The sequence below is a fragment of the Ranitomeya imitator genome, chromosome 6 (assembly GCF_032444005.1).
Source record: "Ranitomeya imitator isolate aRanImi1 chromosome 6, aRanImi1.pri, whole genome shotgun sequence".
In the NCBI taxonomy this organism is placed as follows: domain Eukaryota; kingdom Metazoa; phylum Chordata; class Amphibia; order Anura; family Dendrobatidae; genus Ranitomeya; species Ranitomeya imitator.
In genome coordinates, this window is record NC_091287.1 from 521318147 (window position 1) to 521333933 (window position 15787).

The following is a 15787-nucleotide window of genomic DNA, read 5'->3' on the forward strand; positions in this document are numbered from 1 at the left end:
TGATTCTGTCTATGAGCTTCCTCTGGTGGATGTGAGTGGGGCTGCGGCTTCTGAGTTTCCTTCCTCAGGTGACGAGGTTAAGTCGTTAGGTGCTGCTCTATTTAACTCCACCTAGTTCTTTGTTCCTGGCCTCCAGTCAATGTTCCAGTATTGGTTTTGCTCTCTCCTGGATCGTTCTTGTGGCCTGTCTGCCCTGCATAAGCTAAGTTCTGCTTGTTACTTTTGTTTGCTATTTTTTCTGTCCAGCTTGCTATATTGATTTGTCTTGCATGCTGGAAGCTCTGGGACGCAGAGGAAGCACCTCCGTACCGTTAGTCGGTGCGGAGGGTCTTTTTGCGCCCTCTGCGTGGTTGTTTGTAGGTTTTTGTGCTGACCGCAAAGCTATCTTTCCTATCCTCGGTCTATTTAGTAAGTCGGGCCTCACTTTGCTAAAATCTATTTCATCTCTGTGTTTGTGTTTTCATCTTTGCTCACAGTCATTATATGTGGGGGGCTGCCTTTTCCTTTGGGGAATTTCTCTGAGGCAAGGTAGGCTTATTTTTCTATCTTCAGGGCTAGCTAGTTTCTCAGGCTGTGCCGAGTTGCATAGGGAGCGTTAGGAGCAATCCACGGCTACCTCTAGTGTGGTGTGATAGGATTAGGGATTGCGGTCAGCAGAGTTCCCACGTCTCAGAGCTCGTCCTATGTGATTAGCAACTATCAGGTCATTTTCTGTGCTCGTAACCACCAGGTCCATTGGGGTTCTGAATCACCTGATCATAACAGCTCTTCCCTGCGTCCAGTGGTCCCGTTAGGGCTAATATCGGAACCCTCGGCAAAACGGGGTTTGGGCGTATGCACCGATTGGGTCATTGGCTATACTGATGCACATGGAGTCACTGTGTGCGCTGTCTTGCATAATTTTGGGCCGTATATTGGAGGCCGACACCAAGCCGTAGATTTTGTCTACCTGTCCGCCTCCAGTAGGCATATATATGGCTGAAAATGATACAGGGCACATGGTGACTCCATCTGCATCATTACAGTCAATGGCTTCGTCGCCACATACGCCCAAATCCTGTTTTGCAGGGGGTTCGGACGTAAGCCCTGACGGGACCACTGGAGAGGAACGCAGTGTGAAAGGGGTCTAACTGATGGAACAATCACCCAATTCATGGAAGAACTGATTCAACAACTTGTAGAAATAAAGCCTCAAAGATCTCACGTCAAATTACGGAAACTTTGCTTCCCTAGCCTGGATCTGAATGCCCTCGGCCAAGGAAGAGAGACAGGGTGGCACTGTTCCTCGTTCCCTAGCCCTCGCCAGATCTCAGAAGGCCAGCATGGTTTCCAGCTGCAAAAGTGGAGCTTATTAACCCCTACCCGTACTGTGCTGTAAATGAACGGTGCAGAATACTCTGGTGCAATGGCCGATATAGGAGACAACTTCAGTTCCTGCCATTAAACACATCAGATATTACTTATTATTATTGTTCTGGGTCCACACTACTCAGCAAAGACCCCTCCCCAAACTGCTACAATGCAATACCTTGTGATTCAGAAGTATTTGATCATATTAGGCCACTTTCACATTTCCGGCGGTACGGGCCCGTCGCAATGCGTCGGGCTGACGTACCGACGGACGTTGTGAAATAACTGCACGACGTGGGCAGCGGATGCAGTTTTTCAACGCATCCGCTGCCCATTCTGCAGTCCGGGGAGTAGGGAGTGGAGTTTCGGTCACGCATGCGCGGTCGCAAATGGCGGACGCGATGCACAAAAAAGCATTACATGGAACTTTTTTTGTGCTGACGGTCCGCCAAAACACGACGCATCCGTCGCACGATGGATGCAACGTGTGGCAATCCGTCGCGATCCGTCGCTAATACAAGTGTATGGGAAAAAAACGCATCCTGCAAGCACATTTGCAGGATCCGTTTTTTTCCCAAACCGACGGATTGCAACGGAGCTCTAAAAACGGAAGTGTGGGCATACACCCATGAGTACTAAGAGAACTAAGTAATGTAATAGATAAACCATTATTTCTTATTTTTAGTGACTCTATAGCGACAGGGTCTGTTCCGCAGGACTGGCGCATAGCAAATGTGGTGCCAATATTCAAAAAGGGCTCTAAAAGTGAACCTGGAAATTATAGGCCAGTAAGTCTAACCTCTATTGTTGGTAAAATATTTGAAGGGTTTCTGAGGGATGTTATTCTGGATTATCTCAATGAGAATAACTGTTTAACTCCATATCAGCATGGGTTTATGAGAAATCGCTCCTGTCAAACCAATCTAATCAGTTTTTATGAAGAGGTAAGCTATAGACTGGACCACGGTGAGTCATTGGACGTGGTATATCTCGATTTTTCCAAAGCGTTTGATACCGTGCCGCACAAGAGGTTGGTACACAAAATGAGAATGCTTGGTCTGGGGGAAAATGTGTGTAAATGGGTTAGTAACTGGCTTAGTGATAGAAAGCAGAGGGTGGTTATAAATGGTATAGTCTCTAACTGGGTCGCTGTGACCAGTGGGGTACCGCAGGGGTCAGTATTGGGACCTGTTCTCTTCAACATATTCATTAATGATCTGGTAGAAGGTTTACACAGTAAAATATCGATATTTGCAGATGATACAAAACTATGTAAAGCAGTTAATACAAGAGAAGATAGTATTCTGCTACAGATGGATCTGGATAAGTTGGAAACTTGGGCTGAAAGGTGGCAGATGAGGTTTAACAATGATAAATGTAAGGTTATACACATGGGAAGAGGGAATCAATATCACCATTACACACTGAACGGGAAACCACTGGGTAAATCTGACAGGGAGAAGGACTTGGGGATCCTAGTTAATGATAAACTTACCTGGAGCAGCCAGTGCCAGGCAGCAGCTGCCAAGGCAAACAGGATCATGGGGTGCATTAAAAGAGGTCTGGATACACATGATGAGAGCATTATACTGCCTCTGTACAAATCCCTAGTTAGACCGCACATGGAGTACTGTGTCCAGTTTTGGGCACCGGTGCTCAGGAAGGATATAATGGAACTAGAGAGAGTACAAAGGAGGGCAACAAAATTAATAAAGGGGATGGGAGAACTACAATACCCAGATAGATTAGCGAAATTAGGATTATTTAGTCTAGAAAAAAGACGACTGAGGGGCGATCTAATAACCATGTATAAGTATATAAGGGGACAATACAAATATCTCGCTGAGGATCTGTTTATACCAAGGAAGGTGACGGGCACAAGGGGGCATTCTTTGCGTCTGGAGGAGAGAAGGTTTTTCCACCAACATAGAAGAGGATTCTTTACTGTTAGGGCAGTGAGAATCTGGAATTGCTTGCCTGAGGAGGTGGTGATGGCGAACTCAGTCGAGGGGTTCAAGAGAGGCCTGGATGTCTTCCTGGAGCAGAACAATATTGTATCATACAATTATTAGGTTCTGTAGAAGGACGTAGATCTGGGTATTTATTATGATGGAATATAGGCTGAACTGGATGGACAAATGTCTTTTTTCGGCCTTACTAACTATGTTACTATGTTACTATGTTACTAAATTAGCCTTACAGAGGTCCCATATGAGGATAAGGCAGTGGCTACATAATCAACTGGTTGCCATGCAGGTCACGCCGCCAAAAAACGCTGCATGTCGCTGCTACATCACGGCATGGTGGAAATTAATGGGATCACATTATGGCCCGCATGGTACAAGCAAGTAGCAAACTAGTTGGATTTTTTGTGACTTGCTTGCTGCGGTCACTGTATCGTGTGGTGCAAAATGCACCCCATTCAATAGTATGTCCCGATTTAACAGCGATCTTTGGCAGCACAACCCATGTAATGGCCAAAAGTGCCGCATAGCCCCTGTCATAAAATTACAATGGTCAATAAATTTTCTAAAGAAAAGAGTTGTGCAGATTTATTAAAATATATACCCATGGCTGCCTTTGCTTTGCCGTAACAAAGTAAGCAGTATTTTTTTTTTATCAAAGCCCCTGTTGCTCCGGTGCCACTTGTCTGTAGTTCCCTGTAAGTGTGGTGGTGTCCAATTTTTATCCTGTGACCACTGCTGCCCTTCATTGTGCGCAGCGGTCTCATGCCATGTACCGTAGTATGACTGCTGTGCTCAGTTATTGGCTGCAGTGTACACATGATGTTGACTAGACATCACCACTGCAGCCTCTCGGCAAACATTAGCAGGAAGCAGCAGGAAATAAGTACTACTTATTTTGTTAAGGTAAAGCTAAATCAGCCATGTATGAATTAAAAAAAAATCTAGCAACACTAAAGAAAATATCTCTACAAATTGATAAAACCATTAAAAATGAAAAAAAAAATAAAAAAACATAATGTAAAAAAAAAACCCCTTAAAACACCAAATTAAAAAAAAAGGTGGAATTCCAGTAGTCCCATCCTCTTCCAAAAAGCATTAAAAATATAATTTGCCTTGCAAAAAACAAACCATCAATGGAAATTTAATGCCTGCTGCAGCGTAGTGGCACAAAACCTCCACCAGGGGGTGACGGTGATAGGTACACTCACAGAGAAACCACAAAGCAGTAGGCAGGAGCCACTAGGTGGCAGCAGAGTCTTCAGAAAAGCCGGGTTGGCAACTGAGAAGGAATGAGTACCAGAGGTCACAGCAATACACATGGTCAGAAACAAGCCAAAGAAGTCAGAGCCGGTTGGGAGCAGGAAAGCCAGAGACGGAAGACAATCAAACAGGTCAGGGGACAAGCCGAGTCAAATACCAGGAGGTCACAACAGAAGTCACAGGGGAAAACAGGAACGGAACCTAGGTAAACAGGCAGAGGACAAATCAGGGTATAACAGGATCAGCTGCTCAAGCCAGAGACTGGAACTATAACCGACACCGCTTGCAGGAAACAGTAGACTGAAATAGCCAGACAGATACCAAAACGAGGCAGGGAAGATTAACCCCCACATGACCATCCCGGCGAGGGAGTAATCAGAAACAAACCCCGGACTGGATCATGACAGGAAACACATGGCTCGCTGAATGTGTCAGCAACTAATAGGAGGACAGATCTGCGGCTGGTAAGCAATGAAGAGAAGCCTGTGCTGAGCGGAAACTCGGGTCCTCCACAGTTTTGCTCAATGAGTTATTATGATGCCATCCATTTTTGGGGTCCAGATGATCTGCAATCAGTGACTGTCAAGAGAAAATCTGAGGATAAATCTCTGAGACACAGTTCCAATAATTAAAGGGGGTTTCACAACATTATAAAAGGTGATAATTGCAAAGTTCTTGTAAAAACAGGCAACTTTACTTGTTAGTAAAAAATCCTCTTTGTTATCCAGAATGCAGGGTTTTTTTTATTCTATTGTCCGCTCGTTGCCTAGTTTACCGACCACGTGCGAAGTCTATCAAAGATGAACGATCTCATTTGCTATAGAACTTGTAAGCGCTGCTCTGAAGCTGACCAGATTACTGGATCTGGCCAGCTGTAGAGCCCCTGTGCTCCTCTAAAGCTGGAGATGCAGAGTTCTCTCTACTTGCATCATCAAAGAGTGTGCAGTTCAGGCCAGAGATTCAACCATGTCACCGGCTGTCACTGTCAATCACTGTGGAACGCACCGCCTCCTGGAAAGCAGGAAGCTAGGGAGCGGTGTGCTGCTGAAGATTTATCTTGAGAACATTCCATTAAAGAGGAATGTTGCTTAATAACCTAGGATGTCCTGAATCCCCCTCACTCACAGGTATTGAGCTTCAGGAAAGGGAGACCACCAATCTCTTACCCTTGATTCAAAATTCAAGTCAAGATGGTTAGAGAGGGTTTCTTGGGTGACATTTTGGAAAGGGTTTACCCTAGACCCTATACTTAGGCTTTTTTTCCTGTGTGCGTTAGACCTTCATTTTTTTATTCACATGGTGTCACGTGGTCAATGGCTACCACGAACAGGCTTGGCCCAAGTTTTTCATTTCCCTGATCTCAGCGGTTGCATTGCCTTCACCCTTTAATCCCTATACAGAGATCAGGACTTACACAAGGGTCCCTGGGATAGGGCCTCAAAGTCAACCGCTGTTTCCGGTGGCGCAAGCTGCCAAGAAGGATAGTCAGGTAGCCGAGTCAGATACAGGAGGTCACCCCAAGGAACAAAATAAAAAAACAAGTGGATAGTCAAATGTCAAGTAGAGGTCGAAGAACAGGAATGATCAGGATAAAACAAAGGATCACAGCACCGAGGTACATACCAGGATAGCAGAACTATTGACTGGCAGTGGGAACTGAATACAGGGGTTTATATAGTAACATCCCAACCCAGTGCTGACAGAAGATTGAAAACCCAAATTAACGAGATTAACCCTGCAGCTTCTGGACTGGCCAGAGCCACAAGTCCCAGCAATAATACATGATAAATGCTGTCTAGCATCACCCGCAATAGGAGAGCGCTGTAGCCCACCAGCCGAAGCAGTAACCGGCACAGATACAGATACACTTGGCTAACAAAAGACCCAAGTACCGTTTAGAAAAAAATCACAGTGATCTGACAGCTGTAGGTCCCAAGCTATTTTATAGCTCCTAGTCAGAGCTGCGTTTCCAGAACCTTGCCATCTGTAATCATGGAGACAAATAGATCGGCATAGGAGCTATATACGCAAAGTGGTAGTTGATTTTTTTTTAATGAAAACCATTTGCAAACTTCCTTTATTATGTATTTTAGATGCATCGAAATCATAAAATCTAGTGGCAAAGATTTAATATGAAGAGGGGTAAAAATAAAGAATATATCCTTCTTTTGGGTTGAATTTAGGGAAATCTGCCCAGAAGACTCTGGAGTCTTTTTTACTCCTCTCTCCATACTAATTATTTCCTAGGTTCAATCACTTTTCTCACCAGGAGGAGACTGATAACCTCATTTTCCTCTCCGGCTAATTACGTCGGTTCTCACTCTACTTGACCTCGACAAAGAATTAAGAACGAAAGATCCGCAAAGAAATCTAGAATAAAAGTCACAAACGGAGATGACTAAATATTGAGATTTGCTGCAGTGACCTTAAATGAGGGGAGTTTGATTGTCGCATTAACTGTTTGGTAATTACCAAAAGAACTGAACTTTACAGGATTCCGTAAAGTCTGACGCGTAGAATTCCATTAGCATCCGGTCCTAAGGGGGCGCTCTGCCCCGGACTGTGGGACGAAGACCCGCTTCTTGACTTATTTATTGTAAATAGCCGTATAATGGAGAGGCCTTCATGCCTATATCTAAAGGTATAAGATCATATCTACACAAATTATAATTGCTCTCCAGGCAACAGGGCAGCCATAACGTAGCTTAATGAGCATGCGAATCAATTTATACGATACCCTTAGGTGGCAGCATAAAGCAGCGAAGAGGCCCGGAAATAGGCTAGAACGAGAAAAAGAAAGAAACGAAAAAATACAAAACTCATCTGTAATGGGAATCAGTGAGTTTGCAGTGTACTAATTGGTTTTTTGAGGTGCACCCATTGTTTGATTGCCTCCATTTATTAAATCAAAGCCCAGCGCTCATTTACAACACATGATATATTAGACATTATCTGTACGCGGGAAGCTATTTTTACATTTACGCCGAATGTTAAATGAGTGGAATGGACAGAAATGCTTAATAATACACCAGAGGGGGAGGGGAGGAGGCGCGTACGAGTGTCTATAGGCTTTGTGGGCTACGTGTATTTTAAGATTATGCATGGCCCGACTCTATATATCACTCCACCGCTCCCTGCTGTATAATGAAGCCTGGAATTAGCATTTTAGTTATAAAAATGTTAAGGATTCTTGGCAGCGAGCTGCTACGTCTCGCTCAGATCTTTATTGCCAGTATTAAAGGGCTGGCATATTCCGTCTGGTTTTGCAGGTGTGAGGCTGAAGGGGGCGCCGTTAGGTAAGAAAGAGGGGGGGCATTTATTAATGCGTTTGCTACAAAATCTTGGTGCAAATTGAGACATTTCATTGTAGTTAATACCCAAAGCCAATTTTTTTCAATGCTTTTTTTTAGTAATTATGGCAAAACTTAATAGTAATGAGAAAAGGGACTTGTTTAATCTTCTGACATAAACAACTGTGTGTTAAGTTCACCAGGTGGGGTGAATCCTAAAAGCCCAAGGTTGGGTGGGCACACGGGCGTCGATGCAGCAGACAGAGGTAGCAGAGTTACAGGAGACCTTAGACAGACTGGAGTCCCACAACATGTAGCAGAAGTACAGAAGACCGCAGACAGCTTGGAGTCCCAAAACAGGTACTAAAAGTCCTGAAATCCGCAGACAAGTAGATGAGGTCCTGGAAACTGCAGACAGGCAGCAGAAGTCCTGGAAACTGCAGATAGGTAGTGGAAGTCCTGGAAACTGCAGACAGGTAACAGAGGCTAGACAAATAGCAGAGCTCCTGGAGAGCTCAAACACGTAGCAGAGGTTATGGAAGCCGCAAACAGGTAGCAGAGGTCCTGGAGATCACAGACAGGTAGCAGAGGTTATGGAAGCTGCAAACAGGTAGCAGAGGTCCTGGAAACCACAGACAGGTAGCAGAGGTATGGAAGCCGCAAACAGGTAGCAGAGGTCCTGGAGACCACAGACAGGTAGCAGAGGTTATGGAAGCCGCAAACAGGTAGCAGAGGCCCCGGAGACCTCAGACAGGTACCAGAGGTTATGGAAGCCGCAAACAGGTAGCAGAGGCCCTGGAGATCTCAGACAGGTAGCAGAGGTTATGGAAGCCGCAAACAGGAAGCAGAGGTCCTGGAGACCACAGATAGGTAGCAGAGGTTATGGAAGCCACAAACAGGAAGCAGAGGTCCTGGAGACCACAGATAGGTAGCAGAGGTTATGGAAGCCGCAAACAGGTAGCAGAGGTCATGGAGACCACAGACAGGTAGCAGAGGCCTTGAATACCGCAGACACGTAGCAGAGGCCCTGGAGATATCAGACAGGCAGCAGAGGTCCTGGAGACCCTAGACAAGTAGCAGAGGCCCTGAAGACCGCAGACACATAGCAGAGGCCCTGGAGATGTCAGACAGGTAGCAGAGGTTATGGAAGCCGCAAACAGATAGCAGAGGTCCTGGAGACATTAGACAGGTAGCAGAGGCCTTGAAGACCACAGATAAGTAGCAGAGGTTCTGGAGACCGCAGACAGATAGCCGAGGTCCTGGAGATCACAGACAAGTAGCAGAGCTCCTGGAGACTGCAGACATGGAGCAGAGGCCCTGGAGGTCTCAGACAGGTAGCAGAGGTTACAAAAGCTGCAAACAGGTAGCAGAGGTCCTGGAAGTCACAGGTGGAGAGAAGACATCCTGGGACTCACTGACGGAAAAATAGCAGAGGACCTGAAACACTGAGAACAGGTAGCAGTGGTCCTGGAAGAGTGGGAACAGGTAGCAGTGGTCCTGGAAGAGTGAGAACAGGTAGCAGACAGAACTCAGGAGCTATAAAAAAGTCATAATATCAAGTATTTTGGTGAGCCTTGTGTAGGCCCAGACAGATGATCATATGGGATCATGCTGGGTCATCTGCAAAACCCAACATGGAGCACAACACGGTTCAGCGGACCGGAGTGTGGAGCTGAAGTGAGTGGATTAAAGATTTGGCATACATTTTAAGTCATTTTTGATAAATATGGGTCTGTACCTTATGGGTATTATATTTAATTATATATATTTTATCATTATGGCTTGGATTCATCAAGTACGGTAATTTGTGCCAAATCTTTAGCATATTCTCTACTACCCTGCCACTCCATATTCATCAGATGTCAGAACTTTAATAATAAACTTGCCGCCAGTTATTCCAACGTAAATTTTCAAGCATGGTAGTACACTTCCAATCTTAGATAAGAGACTTAATCCAGTGTGTCGGATTTTGCAAGGTAATGCAACATTTTGTGCGAATTCCAACTTTTTATGCCAACGTCAAAAAAGAACCGGAGACAAATGTGTCAACTTTTGCAAGATGGTGTAGAATATTATGCAAATTTTATCTTTTTGTGCAGGTTAAGAATGGTTGGGACAATATTGTATTTGCTCCACAACTTTTTGAAGCCAGATGTGACCCGATTACAATATGCAACATTTTTAGTAGAGATGAAAGGATTGATTCGCAGGACTCGGGTCCATCGGTCAAGTCAGTAGTCTCTGGCCACTGGACGCAAGGTTGGCAAATGTCTTACCTTTCAGGATCCCTGGTGCAGCTTTTGATTAGCTGGACTGGTGCGACATGATCTGTGCGTCATGCTGCAATGATAATGTCATGCTGGACCAGGTAATAAGCTAGGAAGCTAAGGAAGTTAGAGATTTGTGAGCCTTTTCTCGAATGGCCAGAGAGCCACAGCTTAGGTGGGAGAATCAGTCCACAGGACAATGATTAGTCATGTACTCCACAAATCAAGCCTTTTTGGATGAATTGCAGTAAAAAAAAGCCATTTTTTAAAGCAAGCCATAAGAGGTCCAATTTGCAGTTTGCAAAAAGCCATGTAGCGGACACAGCGAGTACATGGAAGAAGGTGCTCTGATCAGATGAAACCAAAGAAGAACTTTTTTGGGTGAAATACAAACTGCTATGTGTGATGGAAAAATAACACTGCACATCACCCTGAAAACACCATCCCCATCATCAAACATGGTGGTGGCATCATAATGCTATGGGGATGCTTTTCTACAGCAGGGTCAGGGAAGCTGGTCAAATTTGCTGGAGAGATGGATATAATTAAATACAGGACAATCCTGGAGGAAAACCTGTTAGAAGCTGCAAAAGCCTTGAAACTGTGGGGGTAGATTCACCTTCCAGCAAGACAATGACCCGTAACATCCTGAATTGCCTAGTCACAGTCCAGGCCGAAATCCCATTTAGAATCTGAAGCAAAACTTGAAAATTGCTCTTCACAGATGTCTCCATCCAATCTCGCTGAGCGAGAGCGAATGCGCACAGAAGAATGGGCAAAAATGTCACCTCTACATGTTCAAATCTGGTGGGAGGCAGACCCCAAAAGACTTGCAGTAGTAATTGCAGCAAAAAGTGGTTCTACAAAGTATTAAACGTCACAATTTTCAGATTTTATCAGCTTCTCACATAGATTTAATATTTTATTTTATGGCATACAGTGTCCTCTCTTATTATATACACAATTCTCTCTTTTTACATGGTGACCCTTATTATGATAAACATTTTTCTCCTTTATTAACCCCTTAATCCCATTGGACGTACTATCCCGTCAAGGTGACCTGGGAGTTAATTCCCAGTGACGGGATAGTACGTCCAGTGCGATCAGCCGCGCTCATGGGGGGAGTGCAGCCAATCGCGGCTTGGTGTCAGCTGACTATCGCAGCTGACATCCCGCACTATGTGCCAGGAGCGGAACGGTATAAACGCCCCCCCAACCCCCCATTTAGAAATTCATGAATAGCTGGTTTTTGGTCATACTGCCTCACAAAAATCGGAATAAAAAGCGATCAAGAAATGTCACGTGCCCGAAAATGTTACCAATAAAAACATCAACTCTTCCCGCAAAAAACAAGACCTCACATGACTGTGGACCAAAATATGGAAAAATTATAGCTCTCAAAATATAACGCAAAAAAATATTTTTTGCAATAAAAAGCATCTTTTTGTGTGTGTCAGCTGCCAATCATAAAAAAACGCTATAAAAGTAAATTAAACCCCACTTCATCACCCCCTTAGTTAGGGAAAAATAAGAAAAAATTTAAAAATGTATTTATTTCCATTTTCCCATTAGGGTTAGGCCTAGGGTTAGGGCTAGGGTTAGGGCTAGGGTTAGGGTTGGGGCTAGGGTTAGGGTTTGGATTACATTTAGGGTTAGGGGTGTGTCAGGGTTAGGGGTGTGGTTAGGGTTATGGTTGGGATTAGGGTTAGGGGTGTGTCAGGGTTAGGGGTGTGTCAGGGTTAGGGGTGTGGTTAGGGTTATGGTTGGGATTAGGGTTAGGGGTGTGGTTAGGGTTGGGGTTAGGGGTGTGGTTGGGATTAGTGGTGTGTTTGGGTTAGGGTTTCTGTTAGAATTGGGGGTTTCCATTTTTTAGGCACATCAGGGGCTCCCCAAACGCGACATGGCGTCCGATCTCAATTCCAGCCAATTCTGCTTTGAAAAAGTAAAACAGTGCTCCTTCCCTTCCGAGCTTTCCCGTGCGCCCAAACGGTGGTTCCCCCCACATATGGGGTATCAGCGTACGCAGGACAAATTGGACAACAACTTTTGGATTCCAATTTCTCTTTTTACCCTTAGGAAAATACAAAACTGGGTGTTGAAGATAATTTTTGTGGAAAAAAATGATTTTTTTATTTTCACGGCTCTGCGTTACAAAACTGTAGTGAAATACTTGGGGATTCAAAGTTCTCACAACACATCTAGATAAGTTCCTTGGGGGGTCTAGTTTACAATATGGGGTCACTTGTGGGGGGTTTCTACTGTTTAGGTACATTAGGGGCTCTGCAAACGCAATGTGACGCCTGCAGACCAATCCATCTAAGTCTGCATTCCAAATGGTGCTCCTTCCCTTCCGAGCTCTGCCATACGCCCAAACGGTGGTTACCCCCACATATAGGGTATCAGCGTACTCAGGACAAATTGCACAACAATGTTTGGGGTCCAATTTCTCCTGTTACCCTTGGGAAAATACAAAACTGGGGGCTTAAAAATAATTTTTGTGGGAAAAAAAGAATTTTTATTTTCACGGTTCTGCGTCACAAACTGTAGTGAAACACTTGGGGGTTCAAAGCTCTCACAACACATCTATATAAGATCCTTAGGGGGTCTACTTTCCAAAATGGTGTCACTTGTGGGGAGTTTCAGGGTATGTGCACACGTCAGGATTTTTTCCTGACAAAATCCTGAGAATTCTGCCAGAAATCCGCGTGCTTTTTTAGCGCGGATTTCTCACGGAATTTGCGCGTTTTTTGCGCGGATTTTTAGCGTTTTTTTTTTTTTCGGAATGACCTTTTTGTTAGGAAATCCGCAAAAAATCCGGAAAAAGATAGAGCATGTTCGGATTTTTTGCGGTATGCGTTTTTTTTGCGGAAAAAAACGCTAACATCTGCACAAAAAATGCGGAATGCATTCTAAAACATAGGATGCATAATGTTAGCGTTTTTTGACCGGATTTATAGCGTTTTTATAGCGAAATTCCGCAAAAAAACGCTAAAAATCCTGACGTGTGCACATACCCTTAATGTTTAGGCACATCAGGGGCTCCCCAACGCAACATGGCGTCCCATCTCAATTCCAACCAACTTTGCATTGAAAAGTCAAACGGCGCTCCTTCCCTTCCGAGCTCTGTCATGCACCCAAAGTGGTTTACTCCCACATAAGGGGTATCAGCGGACTCAGGAAAAATTGTACAACAAGTTTTGGGGTACAATTTCTTCTGGTACCCTTGGGAAAATAAAAAATTGGGGGCGAAAATTCATTTTTATGAAAAAATATTATATTTTATTTTTTCGGCTCTACATTATAAACTTCTGTGAAGCACTTGGTGGTCAAAGTGCTCACCACACATCTAGATAAGTTCCTTAGGGGCTCTACTTTACAAAATGGTGTCACTTGTGGGGGGTTTCAATGATTAGGCACATCAGGGGCTCTCCAAACGCAACATGGCGTCCCATCTCAATTCCAGTCAATTTTGCATTGAAAAGTCAAATGGCGCTCCTTCTATTCCGAGCTCTGCCATGCGCCCAAACAGTTGTTTACCCCCAAATATGGGGTATCGGCGTACTCAGGACAAATTGTACAACAACTTTTGTGGTCCACTTCCTCCTGTTACCCTTTGTAAAATAAAACAAATTGGAGCTGAATAATTTTTTTGTGAAAAAAATTAAATGTTCATTTTTTTTTAAACATTCCAAAAATTCCTGTGAAGCACCAGAAGGGTTAATAAACTTCTTGAATGTGGTTTTGAGCATCTTGAGGGGTGCAGTTTTTAGAATGGTGTCACACTTGGGTATTTTCTATCATATAGACCCCTCAAAATGACTTCAAATGTGATGTGGTCCCTAAAAAAATGGTGTTGTAAAAATGAGAAATTGCTGGTCAAATTTTAAGCCTTGTAACTCCCTAACAAAACAAAAATTTTGCTTTCAAAATTGTGCTGATGTAAAGTAAACATGTGGGAAATGTTACTTATTAAGTATTTTGTGTGACATATCTCTGTCATTTAAAAGCATAAAAATTCAAATTTGGAAAATTGCGAAATTTTCGCCAAATTTCCGTTTTTTCACAAATAAGCGCAGGTACTATCAAAGAAATTTTACCACTATCATGAAGTACAATATGTCTCGAGAAAATAATGTCAGAATCACCAGGATCCGTTGAAGCGTTCTAGAGTTATAACCTCATAAAGGGACAGTGGTCAGAATTGTAAAAATTGGCCCGGTCATTAACGTGCAAACCACCCTCTGGGCTTAAGGGGTTAATACATTTAGCAACGGATGCCTCTGTATGTAGTTTGCACTTCTTTAGCGGTCTGACATGTGGCAAGTATTCGTTTTACGGTCTCAGGAATTCCATCTTATATGTGTTTAATCTCTGAGTGTGCAGCTGGAAATATATCTCTGTCAAAAAGTGTTGAGAATTGTTGACCACTCCCTTTGTACTCAAAATAATGCAAATAATGGCTGGTGCACATGTGTCATAACACCGATCCAGTCTGTACAGAGCCATAATAGGTCTGCATGGTCCCCTACTGTACCTCTATATGACGCTGATTTCATACAGAGGTACGTAGAGACTTTATCTTTTAGATTCTATACAAATCGTAGCTTACTCGATTGGGCCTTCTTATGTATTATTATTGCTTTCAGGAAGAATATCTCTGTATGGCAGTGCACAGAGGATGAACGACTCCATATGAAGTTGTGTGGACCCTAAAAGGTTTGAATACCTTGCAATGACTTTATCCTATTGCAAGGACAGATATTAAAACCAATAAAGCCAGCTCACCGAACAACTACCGCAGGTGCACGGAACTCCGCGTTGATTCACGTCAGTCACATGTGAAGAAAGAAAAAAACTGGTTCCAGCTCCATATTCATAAAATTCAAACTTGGCACTATATTGATCCATTAAAAGCAGTAGATGTGTGGCTCTCCAAACGGCACAACGGGAAGAAAGAGCGACGCGTTTCGATCACTACAGATCTTTGTCAAAGCTAAACACATAATGCCCAATCAGCATTATATGGACACCATTCACCAATAGAAAAGTATCAGAAAGTCACATGACAAATCCAAGGTCCTAAACATACAAGAAAATATGTACAGTATATATATATATATATATATATATATATATATATATATATGTATATATATATATACTGTACATCTACAATGCACAAATCCAAAATAAAAAAACATAAAAAGAAAAGAACTACACTAAAATCAAAATAGTAATATATATCTATAATTTGACATTAATCGTGATACGTTAATTCATTACGTTTATTAAGGCCAGCAGGAAACCTGGTATTCAGTTAATATATCCAGAATGCCTCACGTGTGAGGAGACGCCGTCTGACATCCCCCCACGTAAGGGCTTGTTCACATGTTCTATGCCATATACATGAAAAAACTTGGTACTCCCGGCATGTTGTGCAATAATATGTTTTGCAGCCGCCGAGACATTACGACCTGAATCACCAGTATTGCCTATATCATATAAATGCCCAGTGATCCGTACCCTGATTCTGCGTGATGTACATCCAATATAAGATAACTGACATGCAGTACAATCTATTTTATAAAGCACATGAGTGGTATTTGTCATGCAGCTGCAGTGCAGTACAGCGCAACCTCCACCAGGGGGAGCC